The sequence below is a fragment of the Lepidochelys kempii genome, chromosome 1 (genome assembly GCF_965140265.1).
Source record: "Lepidochelys kempii isolate rLepKem1 chromosome 1, rLepKem1.hap2, whole genome shotgun sequence".
NCBI lineage: Eukaryota > Metazoa > Chordata > Testudines > Cheloniidae > Lepidochelys > Lepidochelys kempii.
Genome location: NC_133256.1, coordinates 23,582,270 through 23,597,314, shown reverse-complemented (window position 1 = coordinate 23,597,314; position 15,045 = coordinate 23,582,270). Strand labels below are relative to the sequence as shown.

Below are 15,045 nucleotides of genomic sequence, written 5' to 3'. Positions count from 1 at the left end.
TGTCTTTCAGCCTCTAAATCCATTCAAAGATTTTAATGTGACGTATCTCCCTTAAACATTGCTCCCAACAAAAATCTCATACCGTGCAATAATGTGTCATTTTACTGAGTGTCTTGATTTAGTTGGGGTGGTCCTTCTTTGAGCAGGAGATGACCTCCTGAGGTCTCTTCCAACCCTAATCTTCTATGATTCTAATGCTATTCCTACAAAGCTAAAGAAAAGCAGAGTTAGATAATAAATAACATTTTTGCCGACTTAATTAAAACAAAGAGCAAAAAGAAAATTGAGTCACATGAAAAAAGAAGGAAAGTGCTTTCAGCAGAGGGTTGATATGAGTCAGTGAGGGGGAAAGACATGGGAAGGCTGTTCCAGATGGCAGGGGCTGCGGAAGTGAAGGTTCTTTCCCGAGCCATGGCCAGATTGCGTGGATGAATGGCAAAAAGGCCAATGTTAGATGAACAGGGGGAGCAGGGTTGGGGAGGAGAGGTACGTGAGAACGGCTGGAGCAAGTCCAAGAGTAGTTTTGAAAACAAGCGGGCGATTTTTTAACTGAATCCTGAAATGAATGGGAAGCTGTTTGCTGTGAGAACGTAACTCTTGTGTACTGTAAATTAAAATTTCAGGCTTAATTTCAAAATGGGATTAAAGTGCACTATGGAATTTTAATGCGCAGCAGCAGGGTCCACATTGGTAGTTAATGTGTGGCAGGGTAGTGCAAGCTAGATTTACACCCAGCTTGCTGTGCACCAAGTTTGTATGGGCAAGCCCTTATTTTTCTAGAACATGCAATAATTAAAGAGTTAGATGTTCATGACTTGCTGAAAAAAAGACATGTCCCATGAGCACAAAAATCTTAAAATACCTAGGGTAAAATCGTGGATTCACTGAAGTTGATGGAAAGTCAGCGCCATTGACTGTCTGAAAGCCAGTATTTCATTGCCAAAACCTACCTGTTTTGTGGATTTGTACTGCAGACCATCATCAGAGTATCTGAGTGCCTTCCATGTAAAACAGATGGGATAACAATATTCCTAGTAACCTTTATGGAGGCTCTGGTTGGGCTCCCTTTTTGTAGTATTGACACTGTTTGGGCTATGGTCAGTTTTTAGTTTTGGTTTGTTGCTTCGTTGCACTCTTGAATAGTTTTGCCCATAGTTCTCTTCTTTGCCTTGCCCTTCCCTTTTTGGTTTCACAGGCACGTTCTCTTCCCCGGTGTAATTTGCTTGGTTCTAATTATAGCAGTGATGACACTGGCGGACCGATTCAATTATGTTCGTATTCTATAAAGAATTATGCACTGAGGAATAAACAAAGACATAGGTGTTTTTATTTTTTGCAGTCAAGGTCTCTGACTATGTCACTGTGTAAAAACAGTAAGATTTATGGCTGGTATTCCTGAAGGTACAGTATACTTGTAGTGTAACTAATGGCTAGGTCTGCAGAGATGCTGAGCAGTTGCAATTCATTGCTGAAGTCAGTGAGAACTGCAGGTCCTCAGCCTCTCTGAAAATCATGCAGTAAATTATTTTCACCAGAATCTCAAGCTGTTTATATTACTGAGCTGTAATGCTGTTTTAAATTGTAATGTTCCCGCATTATCGTACAACAATATGATTGGCTGAACATGTACCATTGCTTGACTAGAATGATTGATCCTAACACATGGAATCAGCCAGGGTTTGGCAGCTAATTAAAAAAATTCTTTACAGATGTTTTCATAAGTAATTGACTGCCGCTTATAATGTCATTAATCAGTACAAAATTGTTTGCTTGTTACCGACACGAGTCATTGGCTGCAGTTCATTTACAAACTGGTTGGTGATTATTGATGCATCCTGATTTCTCTGGGAGTTCTGGTAGAAGCATACGTTTGAGCTCATCAATATGGGGAACGTAGTCAGCCTCATAATATAGGCCATACCCTCATTCCCCTTTAACCTTTTTCCTATTCTGTGCCGATTTCCATTGTATGGAAGTTGAGACCATATAAAGCCAGATCCTGTAAATCAGCACCTCTGCATTGACTTCAGTTGAACAACACTTCTTTGCATTAGCTGAGGATCTGGCCCATAAATTCATCTTAATATGAAGGCGTCATGGGATCTAGGTAGTTTGCAGAACTCATAGAGAGAAAGCCTGGAAACAAGAGAGGAAAAATTGTGAATAGCTTGACTAAGTAATGTCCAGTGGTGGGAGGGTGAACATGAGACCAGCTGACAAATATTCGATGGGTGTAAGCACCAAAGAAAGAGAATGGGAACTAAAGATCCCTAGCACCTCTCTCTAGGTCCTTGCTACCTCATAGTCTCAGGTTCTCGCTTTACTAATGTAATGAGTTTATGAATGCTGATCTTGTCAAGTCACCTGTCTGTGCCTGCTGTCTGTGGCAGTGAAAAAGGAGAAGAGAGAAAGGAGGGTTGTAAGCAGATTTTACTAAGATTCATAGTTAGTGTCATAAATATAAAGGGAAGGGTAAACCCCTTTGAAATCCCTCCTGGCCAGGGGAAAGCTCCTCTCACCTGTAAAGGGTTAAGAAGCAAAGGTAACCTCGCTGGCACCTGACCAAAATGACCAATGAGGAGACAAGATACTTTCAAAAGCTGGGAGGAGGGAGAGAAACAAAGGGTCTGTGTGTCTGTCTATATGCTGGTTTCTGCCGGGGATAGACCAGGAATGGAGTCTTAGAACTTTTAGTAAGTAATCTAGCTAGGTATGTGTTAGATTATGATTTCTTTAAATGGCTGAGAAAAGAATTGTGCTGAATAGAATAACTATTTCTCTCTGTGTATCTTTTTTGTAACTTAAGGTTTTGCCTAGAGGGGTTCTCTATGTTTTTGAATCTAATTACCCTGTAAGGTATCTACCATCCTGATTTTACAGGGGGGATTTCTTTATTTCTATTTACTTCTATTTTTATTAAAAGTCTTCTTGTAAGAAAACTGAATGCTTTTTCATTGTTCTCAGATCCAAGGGTTTGGGTCTGTGGTCACCTATGCAAATTGGTGAGGCTTTTTATCCAACATTTCCCAGGAAAGGGGGGGTGCAAGTGTTGGGAGGATTGTTCATTGTTCTTAAGATCCAAGGGTCTGGGTCTGTAGTCACCTAGGCAAATTGGTGAGGCTTTTTACCAAACCTTGTCCAGGAAGTGGGGTGCAAGGTTTTGGGAAGTATTTTGGGGGGAAAGACGCGTCCAAACAGCTCTTCCCCAGTAACCAGTATTAGTTTGGTGTTGGTAGCGGCCAATCCAAGGACAACGGGTGGAATATTTTGTACCTTGGGGAAGTTTTGACCTAAGCTGGTAAAGATAAGCTTAGGAGGTTTTTCATGCAGGTCCCCACATCTGTACCCTAGAGTTCAGAGTGGGGGAGGAACCTTGACAGTTAGTTATTACAGTAGCGCATAGGGTCCAACTAAGAATGTTGCCCCACTGTGCCAGGCACTATACAAACACAGAGTAGTACCTGGTTCCTGCCCCTGGCCCTTCAACCCTACCCACCTCACAGCTTGTTCTGCTCCTTCTTCAGCAACGTGAGGCATCTTTTGTTTGGACAGGGGCCCATGGAATAGGAAAGAGGCACTCAGATTAGGGATTGGTGGGGTGGGAAGGACAGATAAGAGGAGCAGACCTTGGACAGAAGAAGTGGGACTGGATGGTATGAGGTAAAAAAAACAACAATGTGAGCACCCCCAAACTGGGCAGCAGCATGATGGAGTGAAAATGAGAGACTGCAACAGGAGTGCTGTTGCTCCAGAGTCCAGTAGGGTTGGAGTTAGATCTACGAAGCAGCTTTCCTGCAGGAAGCAGCTCAAATTAACGTTTAAAGTGTCTAATGGTGACCAAAGGCAGCATCAGCGGGTTTTGAAATGGGCTGCAGGCACTGATGTTGGAATGGAAATGAAAATCAGTTTCACGTTAGCAGCCATCTATACGTGCATTAAGTTTTGTATTGTTGCTTTGAATTGGACAAGAATACAACATACACACAAGGGTCAAAAACCTCAAATAGTACTGTAAAACCCTGCAATGGACAAATGCTTGTTGCATTGACTTCGGATGTTTGATGTTACCGTCCTTTAAACTTTGGCAATGCTTATGCAGTCTGTCATTTCCCCTGCAGCAGAATAATTTGTAAACTCATTGGTGATGACTATGGTTTCACATGGTATTCTGATCCCTAATGTGACTGTGACATGAATGGGAGGTACCAAACTTGGTACTTTTTTCACACAATACACAATTAACCTGTGGAGCTCATTGCCACATGATATCACTGAGATCAAGAGCTTAGGATTCAGACAGGAACCAAGTATTTATATGGATATCCAGAAGTGTATTAGTAAATACTAAAGAAATAAGCATTTTTGAAAGGGATATAAACCTTCATGCTTCAGGGCTTAATTCTATTCTGTTCCGTTCTGGTTCTTACACCGCACTCACCACTGTAGTATCTGAGCACCTTCCAGTAGTGCATTAAGCAATGTGACTAACATCTGTCATTGTTAGTTCTCTCATCCTCTCCTCCCTCAGGGGGAGCAGTATGGGGGGGTATTTTATTTTAGATTTTTTTTTAATAATAACAATACATAAATACACTCATGTTGCTCTGTGTTTGTTAGAAAAGGCAAAGAAATGGTGTACAAGCTGGGGAGTTTTGTGATAGTCCTTAATTCCTGGGAGAGTTCATTACACAGTGTTGGGCCAACCCCCGAGAGAGCTCTGTCTCCTCTCCACTGTCTCCAGCCTCTAACTATTGGGACTTAACTATTTAGGCTTTCCCTGGGGTAGGTTATCCCATAACTACCAACTGGAGGGTTTCTTGAACCCTCCTCAGAAGCAGCTTGTACTGACCACTGTCACAGACCGGATACTGGGCTAGATAGGCTAGTCTGAACCAATATGACAGGTTTCAGAGTAGCAGCCATGTTAGTCGGTATTCGCAAAAAGAAAAGGAGTACTTGTGGCACCTTGGAGACTAACCAATTTATTTGAGCATGAGCTTTCGTGAGCTACAGCTCACTTCGTCGGATGTAGCTCACGAAAGCTCATGATCAAATAAATTGGTTAGTCTCTAAGGTGCCACAAGTACTCCTTTTCTTGATCCAATATGGCAATTCCTACATACCCAATTTCCTATGGTAACTTTTAGAGAATGGGGCTTATGGTTACGAAATCAAAGGCAGGCATCATTTGAAGCTGCCGCCTCCCCAGGAAGCCCACCCACAATGTAAAATATTTTTAGGAACAAAACCTAACTGTTAGCGCAAGTTAAAACATCCTGCCATGTGAGAATTCTCACATCCTAATACAAGCATAAAGCGCACAGCTGGGGATGCCATAGGGTGGTTAAACAGGGTGAGGCACATAGCACACAGAATAGTAACAGCCTGGTAAGAGTCTGTGCACAGGAACTGAAACATATAAATGACTAGGACCTGTTCTTCCACTCACACTAGTGTATATCAGGAGTAACTCCATCTTCAACGAGTACTACATATGTGCAAATTCGGGTCCTTTAAGTTCACATCTGCAGTGTCCACACTGGGAAGTTACCGTGCAGCACTTTGGTGCGCACTGCTGTTCACACCCCCGAGTCTGAACTGCGGGGCAGTGTAGCCATGCCCTTAGGCTCCTAACTCACTTAGCTGCTTTTGAAAATGTTGCCGTTAGCATAGTCTTGTAAGAGCACACCTCAAGGTAATTATGAGATCTAATTTGACTCAATATCCTGCCTACCTTATGAGATGTCCGCCTTTTACACATGAATCCACAAATGAGGCAAGAGTGAGCAGCTGACACTAACTATAAAAGATTGGTCTTGAAGAAGACAAAATTATGTTCATTAATCAAGTTGTTGACTCTGACACTTGAACAATTCTCAGAGAACATCCAGCTTAGTTCTAAATATCATGGGCCTGATTGTCCTCTCACTTACACCCATATAATTTCCCATTGACTTTAGTATAGTTACTGCTGATGTGCCCTGCTGTGAGTGAGAGGAGAATCAGCATTCATGTAATCATCTCACATTGCCTAATGACAAACTTCTGAAAGGGGCCAAATTGGACGCTTGTCAAAGATAAAAAGAAAATGATCAGGGGGAAAAATATAAAAGAGCTGAGAGTCACTGCATTTGAATAGGGAATTATGTTGTTAAGTGAAGCATGCTAGAAAGAAGGTAATACGGCACAGAACTGTGCTAATTAGAGACATACCAAGCCCTTGCATACAATATTCTCAGCACCATCCACTTCTAGCAACTTTCTTCCTACTTAAAAGTTACCTGAAAAGAAATAATTAAACCAGGTTTGTGGCCCTTTTGCATCCTCGTGATATTACAGAAGGCCTGATACAATGTTTTCAAGTATGTTGTGTTTTTCTCTATTTGTTTTTACCATAGAAATACCAGTAATGTCAAGTCTTATTTTCCCTGCCTTGGAAGGAAGCTTCTTGGGTGACTCGTAGATTTTAAGCCTAGAAGGGACCATTATGATCATTTAATCTGACCTACTACATAAAACAGGTCATATAGCTTCACCTGGTAATTTCTGCTTCAAGCCCATTATTTGTTTGACCTAGCGCATGTCTTTTAGAAAGATATTCAGTCTAGTTTTAAAGACTTCAAGTGATGTAAAATTCACCACCTCTGTAGGTAACATTTTAGGTATCAGCAGCACCCTGATCACTGACATTGCTACAATCTGGAGAAGGCTACAGGCCCAGCTGAGGGCAGTTACACACTTTCTGTTGGGGGATTGTGAGCACCTGGGTGGCAATCACTGGGCTAACAAGGTAACTGGGGAGAATATAAGAGGAAGAAACAGAAGGCCAGGGTGCAGCTTACAGGTTGGGCTGGGGCTGGGGCGCAGGCTGCAGGCAAGCGTACCCTTACTATAAACCTGGATTGCATGGTTCAGTACAGACCCGTTTACGCGTGAATCCGTTTAACGTGTGGTAGCACCATGCCTCCCAGTGCTACCTGTTTAACACACGAGACTCCTTAACACATGGTACAGGAACTTGCTATGTAGCGCTACAGATTTGCTCACTAACTCACTGACATAGAAATCGACAGGAAGTGCAGAGCGGAAACGTGTTGTACGTCTTTACCGCCGACTGGGGGGGCGAAGGGGCCGCGCTTTAAGGACGGTCCTTTGCTGCGGCAGTGCTGGGCTGCTGCCGGGGGCGGTGGGGAGGGCGCAGCAACGTTAAAGTGCTGCCATGGCAAAGGACCCTGCAGCATTTTAAGGTCCCTGCCCCCTTTGCCCCCTCCTCGGCCGCTGACGGGTGGGGATGGGGGGCAAAGGGAGCAGCTGTGCTGGCGATTTAAAAGGGCCCGGGGCTCCGGACACCGCTACCACAGCAGCAGCATCCAGTGTCCCGGGCCCTTTAAATCGCCACGGGAACCCCGGGCAGCGCAAACCAGGTGGCCTGGAAGGGCTGCCTGGGGATGCTGACCCCTAACCACGCCCCCTCCGCCCGAGGCCCCACCCTTCCGGGGGCCAGAGCCACCCCCACCCTCTACCAGTAAGTGTCCTGAGTTACTTTCACCCCTGTGTAGTAATAAACATGTTTTAATTAGATTACACATTTAAATTTATATTCTTGCAAAGCGCCGTTAACAGATAGGCCTGCAGTATTTGGTATGCTGTAAATACGTATATAATCCTAGATAATTATACATGAATATATATAGATATCTTAAGATATTTCAGCATGGCTCTCTTAACCCGCAGTTTGTTAATACGAGGTCATGACGGCTTGACTCCTGACATCTGCGTGAAAACAGGTCTTACTGTATTACTATGTAAGAGAGGAATAAATACTCATCTCAGTGAGAGACAAACAGCCTTGTGTGTGCTTGTGAAACTACTTGACCTAGCCAGGGAATGAGATTCACTGGGTAGTGCCAGAGGCACCCTGTGATACCCTCAGTGTTCAGAATCGGGGCCTTTTTGAAAGTCTGAATTTGTCTAGCTTCAGCTTCTAACTATTGGATCTCTTTATGCCTTTTTCTGTGAGATTAAAGAGCCCCCTACTATCAGAAATCCCTTCCCTATGTAGATAATTGTAGCCTGTGATCAATTTACCTCTTAACCTTAATTTGGCTAAATTAAATGTAGGCCCTTTGTTCGAGGAGCTATCAGAGGTATCCTGATTAGACAGGTCTCTCTACACCAGGGTTTCCCAACGACCGGTTCGAGAAATCTTCCTGACACAATTTAGGAAGGCAGCAAACTAGTCCCTGGTTTCAGAAAGGTTGAGAAACACTGCTGTGTGCTGGTTTTGAAGCAAATTCCATGATGCAGTGGTGGGCATCTGCTGGGGCTGGACTGAGCTTCCTGGGTCAGAAGCTGCTGCAGAAGGGTTAGCAGGCTCCATTTCCCAGGCAGGGAACTGGAGCAGAGAGCTGCTGCTCTGTGGGGTCTGGGCCAGGAAAAAGCTGTGACAGGGCCCTTTTGTTGAGTTGCCAGGGTTGAAGACACATGACCAAGGGTAAAACTACATTACAATTGACAACTTGTCAGTGTTGAGCCCTAGGTCATGGACTCCTTCGCCACAGCTAGGCACTGAGAGCGGCAGCTATTGGTTGTGCGGCAGATGACTGAGGAAAGAATGAGTTACTGCTGAGCTACACTCTCTGGGTTTCAGAGTAGCAGCTGTGTTAGTCTGTATCCGCAAAAAGACAAGGAGGACTTGTGGCACCTTAGAGGCTAACAAACTTATTTGAGCATAAACTTTCATGAGCTACAGCTCGCTTTATCGGATGAATGCAGTAGAAAATACAGTGGGGAGATTTTATATACACAGAGAACATGAAACAATGGGTGTTACCATACACACTGTAACGAGAGTGATCAGGTAAGGTGAGCTATTACCAGCAGGAGAAGAAAAAAAAAAAACCTTTTGTAGTGATAATCAAGGTGGGCCATTTCCAGCAGTTGACAAGAACGTGTGAGGAACAGTAAGAGGGAAATAGTTCTACTTTGTGTAATGACACATCCACTCCCAGTCTTTATTCAAGTCTAATTTAATTGCAAATTAATTCCAATTTAGCAGTCTCTCGTTGGAGTCTGTTTTTGAAGTTTTTTGGTTGTAATATTGTGACTTTTAGGTCTGTAATCGAATAACCAGGGAGATTGAAGTGTTCTCCGACTGGTTTTTGAATGTTATAATTCTTGACGTCTGATTTGTGTCTATTTACTCTTTTACGTAGAGACTGTCCAGTTTGACCAATGTACATGGCAGAGGGGCATTGCTGGCACCTGATGGCATATATCACATTGGTAGATGTGCAGGTGAACGAGCTTCTGATAGTGTGGCTGATGTGATTAGGCCCTATGATGTTGTCCCCTGAATAGATATGTGGACACAGTTGGCAACTGGCTTTGTTGCAAGGATAAGTTCCTGGGTTAGTGTTTTTGGTGTGTGGTTGCTGGTGAGTATTTGCTTCAGGTTGGGGGCTGTCTGTAAGCAAGGACTGGCCTGTCTCCCAAGATCTGTGAGAGTGATGGGTCGTCCTTCAGGATAGGTTGTAGATCCTTGACGATGCACTGGAGAGGTTTTAGTTGGGGGCTGGAAGTGATGGCTAGTGGCGTTCTGTTATTTTCTTTTTTGGGCCTGTCCTGTAGTAGGTAACTTCTGGGTACTCTTCTGGATCCGATGAAGTGAGGGTAGCTCACAAAAGCTTATGCTCAAATAAATTTTTTAGTCTCTAAGGTGCCACAAGTACTCCTTTTCTTTTTACTCTCTGGGTTGAAGAGGATGTGTTAAGACTCAGTGTAGCTACATTAAATCTAAGAAGAAATTGGGGGGATGGGGGGCTTATGATATGGGCTCTTGCTTTCTGATATAACACATTACTGCCCGCTAGTACTGTGCAGCATAGGATGTCACAATACAGAATTGCCTCACTCCTCCTTGTTTCACTCGGGACTGCCTTTGCCAGACTTACAGAGTGCTGGCCTGAACTGCTGCCCACCCAGCACGCCAACACAAGAGAAGGCCCAGGACTGTAAACTTAAGGGAGTGTGCGCGCTCAGGGACGGGGTGAGTCTCTGCATAATGCTAAGAGTGTTGGCGAGGTGTATGTTGCCTTTGACTATTAGTTGTACTATTGCAGCACCACCTACTGACCAGGTACAATTGTAACAGTTACCCTATATTCATCTGTTGCATTTCCCTCTATATGTTGCTCAGACAACTTTTGGTGAGCACAGCAGTCATCTACAGAGTTTCAGGATCACATGGCTATCCATTACAGCCCATGCACATTTTGATGGCTCCATTCATGTTTCATTTGTCTTTGTGGGTTCCTTTTTTGTGGATTTTTATGGCAAATTTATTTGCCTTTTGTAGACAGCAAAAAGAAATGGGTTTTTTTAGGAGGGATTTTAACAAGAAGAAGGTTGCTTGGTGGAGAAATTGAGAGGATGGCCGTATGAAAAGGGGAGGAGAAACCACAGTATGCATCCGATGAAGTGAGCTGTAGCTCACGAAAGCTCATGCTCAAATAAATTGGTTAGTCTCTAAGGTGCCACAAGTACTCCTTTTCTTTTTAAGGGATGGTTGAGGCTTGTGGTGTTAGTGGACTAGAGGGAGCTGGGGTGAAGTAACACAGTAGAAGACAGGGCAGGGTGGTGTGGTGTGGCAAGAACTTGAATGCAAGAGCAAGGAGTTTGAACTAGATACAGAGTATGAAGGGGAAGCAGTGAGGGGAAATTCCATGGGACAGTTGCTTGTGAGAGGTTCCCAGGATTGTGCCAATGTTTATAATTAAGCAGTAATTATTAGTTATTATTATTTATATTTAGGTAGCATCCAGAGTTCTCACTCAGGTTTGGGACTTCATAATTCTGGCCCCTGTGCTAACAGATTGGTTAAAAGAAGGATCTTGTCCTGAAGATCTTACTTTGAATCCTGATTCTAAGAAGTGCTCCTTAGATCTATGATATTATATTAGTGAAGCCTATCACGCCTTCCGATTATAACCAAATTGTGCTAATAACTGGTATACAGGTGAAAAAGATCACGCCATAGCAGTATCCATGTTAATAAAAGTGCAAGGATTGTGTCTGGATTAGGCAAAACCACAAAGGATTGTGGGATTAGAATCAAAGAAAGAAACAGCACAGCTGCAAGTTTTGGGGCCCCAGATAGAGAAAGGGCAAGAACTCCGCCCTGTCCTTTGCCTGCTGGGGCCCTGATCCTACAATGAACTCTGTGTGGACAGATTTCTGCTGAATTCAGTGTAGGTTACATCAGAATCTGTAGAGTCAATGGAGCAGTACATGAAGCTCATTCCAGGAGCAGTGTTAGTCTTAAAAATGGTAGTAGTAAATTTCAGATAATACAAATGCAAGTATTAAAAAGGTAGGATGAAATCTTGCCCCACTGAAGTCAGTGGAGTTTTGCTATTGACTTCAAGGGAGATAGGATTTCACCCACAGTCTAACAAATTTTGAAGATGCAATTACAAACACTTTGAAAAGGTAGATGTGAGAGAAAATCTTCTGTGCACTGGGAGTTTAATTTTACATGTATATTAGCTGTTTTAAAGTTCCATGTGGCTACATATGCTTTTTTAAGCTTTAAGTCATCTAAATTTCAACAGTTCGACTTTAGCTTTGGTGGTCTGTATAGTACAACATAGTTGAACTGTTTTATTCAAAGCCTTTCATCACTCCTAATTGAGGGTGGGGTTTGCTAACTGGAAATAAAAGATTCATAAAACTTTCAAAATATCTGGGAGATGAAATCATGAATTTGTTTAAAAATGACTAATATAAGACAGCCATAATAGTGTATAGTATATTACTTTTGTTGGTGGAAGGGAGAAGCTTTTTTGTTTTACAGAGCTAAGGAGGAGCTGTGGGATCTTGGGACCAACACTGTTAAAACAGCACTGCAAATATCATGCAAGATAGGACATTACAACTGATTTGATTTTGCTTATTTGGTGATATAAAAAACAATTGTTTTTTTGATAAAACTGTGTGTATACTGATTTAATGTATACCTGCCCCCAGTGAGGGTAATTAACCACTTACAGAGGGATGTGATGGAATCTCATGTAGATGAGGTGGTTATCTACAGCTGAGATTAGAAGGAACACCCTCGCACAATTTGTCATCGTACTTTGGTCCCTAACTGCAAACCCAGCAAAGTGTAGGATAGGAACAGAAGAGACAACCTATTTGGGTTTCAGAGTAGCAGCCATGTTAGTCTGTATCCACAAAAAGAAAAGGAGGACTTGTGGCACCTTCAGAAAAGGAGGACTTTGACTCCCTCAAGGAACTGATGGGCAAGATCCCCTGGGAGAATAACATGAGGGGGAAAGGAGTCCAGGAGAGTTGGCTGTATTTTAAAGAATCCTTATTGAGGTTACAGGGACAAACCATCCCGATGTGTAGAAAGAATAGTAAATATGGCAGGCTACCAGCTTGGCTTAACAGTGAAATCCTTGCTGATCTTAAATACAAAAAAGAAGCTTACAAGAAGTGGAAGATTGGACAAATGACCAGGGATGAGTATAAAATATTGCTCGGGCATGCAGGAGTGAAATCAGGAAGGCCAAATCACACCTGGAGTTGCAGCTAGCAAGAGATGTTAAGAGTAACAAGAAGGGTTTCTTCAGCTATGTTAACAACAAGAAGAAAGTCAAGGAAAGTGTGGGCCCCTTACTGAATGAGGGAGGCAACTTAGTGACAGAGGATGTGGAAAAAGCTAATGTACTCAATGCTTTTTTTGCCTCTGTCTTCACGAACAAGATCAGCTCTCAGACTGCTGCGCTGGGCAGCACAGCATGGGGAGGAGGTGACCAGCCCTCTGTGGAGAAAGAAGTGGTTCGAGACTATTTAGAAAAGCTGGACGTGTGCACAAGTCCATGGGGCCGGATGCGCTGCATCCGAGAGTGCTAAAGGAGTTGGCGGCTGTGATTGCAGAGCCATTGGCCATTATCTTTGAAAACTCATGGTGAACGGGGGAAGTCCCGGATGACTGGAAAAAGGCTAATGTAGTGCCCATCTTTAAAAAAGGGAAGAAGGAGGATCCTGGGAACTACAGGCCAGTCAGCCTCACCTCAGTCCCCGGAAAAATCATGGAGCAGGTCCTCAAGGAATCAATCCTGAAGCACTTACGCGAGAGGAAAGTGATCAGGAACAGTCAGCATGGATTCACCAAGGGCAAGTCATGCCTGACTAATCTAATTGCCTTCTATGACGAGATAACTGGTTCTGTGGATGAAGGGAAAGCAGTGGACGTGTTGTTCCTTGACTTTAGCAAAGCTTTTGACACTGTCTCCCACAATATTCTTGCCAGCAAGTTAAAGAAGTATGGACTGGATGAATGGACTATAAGGTGGATAGAAAGCTGGCTAGATTGTCGGGCTCAACGGGTAGTGATCAATGGCTCCATGTCTAGTTGGCAGCCGGTATCAAGTGGAGTGCCCCAAGGGTCGGTCCTGGGGCCAATTTTGTTCAATATCTTCATAAATGATCTGGAGGATGGTGTGGATTGCACCCTCAGCAAGTTTGCAGATGACACTAAACTGGGAGGAGAGGTAGATACGCTGGAGGGTAGGGATAGGATACAGAGGGGCCTAGACAAATTGGAGGATTAGGCCAAAAGAAATCTGATGAGGTTCAACAAGGACAAGTGCAGAGTCCTGCACTTAGGACGGAAGAATCCAATGCATCGCTACAGACTAGGGACCGAACGGCTATTCAGCAGTTCTGCAGAAAAGGACCTAGGGGTTACAGTGGACGAGAAGTTGGATATGAGTCAACAGTGTGCCCTTGTTGCCAACAAGGCCAACGGCATTTTGGGATGTATAGGCAGGGGCATTGCCAGCAGATCGAGGGATGTGATCATTCCCCTCTATTCGACACTGGTGAGGCCTCATCTGGAGTACTGTGTCCAGTTTTGGGCCCCACAGTACAAGAAAGATGTGGAAAAATTGGAAAGAGTCCAGCAGAGGGCAACAAAAATGATTAGGGAACTGGAACACATGAGTTATGAGGAGAGGCTGAGGGAACTGGGGATGTTTAGTCTACGGAAGAGAAGAATGAGGGGGGATTTGATAGCTGCTTTCAACTACCTGAAAGGGGGTTCCAAAGAGGATGGATCGAGACTGTTCTCAGTGGTAGAAGATGACAGAACAAGGAGTAATGGTCTCAAGTTGCAGTGGGGGAGATTTAGGTTGGATATTAGGAAAACCTTTTTCACTAGGAGGGCGGTGAAGCACTGGAATGTGTTACCTAGGGAGATGGTGGAATCTCCTTGCTTAGAAGTTTTTAAGTTCAGGCTTGACAAAGCCCTGGCTGGGATGATTTAATTGGGGATCGGTCCTGCTTTGAGCAGGGGGTTGGACTAGATGACCTCCTGAGGTCCCTTCCAACCCTGATATTCTATGATTCTTAGAGACTAACAAATTTATCTGAGCAAAAGCTTTCATGAGCTACAGCTCACTTCATCGGATGCATTCAGTGGGATATTTGGGATTTACTTTGGGGAAGGGCCAGGTCATTTTTGTAACAACTTTCCATGAAAAAATTTGAATTTTTGGCAAAAAAAATAAATAAAAACCCAAAGTATGTTGGCCAAAAACTGGAATATTTGGATTCTAAAATGCCCCCACAGGGCCTCATGAGAGTTGTAGTTTTGGTGCCTCATGTTTCCATTCTAATTTATAAGTGGACTCTGTGGTTGGACAGCATCATCCATGATGCACAACAGGCTTCCCTTGCAGTGAGCGGTCACAGTTCATCATGGCAATCACATGGCTGCAGTGCATTACAGGAGATGAACCCAGCCCATGGAGGAGAATTGGAGCACAAGGCATCCAAACTACAACTCCATGAGACACCACAGTAGCATTTCAGAATTATTTCAGTTTTCAGATGAAAATCAAAAGTAAGTCGGTTTTTGAGCATTCAGTTTGTGTATGAAAAAGCAAAATTTTCTGTCAAAAGCAGACAGTCTTGATAAAAAATAGTGTCAACAGATAAATTTCAACTAACCTAAATGACTGGGCCAAGATTGGTCTG

At 43.5% G+C, this 15,045-nt stretch overlaps 1 protein-coding gene across 2 annotated transcripts in view; it reads left to right on the top strand.

Moving 5' to 3' along the window:
• NOX4 (NADPH oxidase 4) overlaps positions 1-15,045 on the top strand; it is a 154,576-nt gene that overhangs the window by 92,571 nt on the left and 46,960 nt on the right. The window lies entirely within an intron of this gene.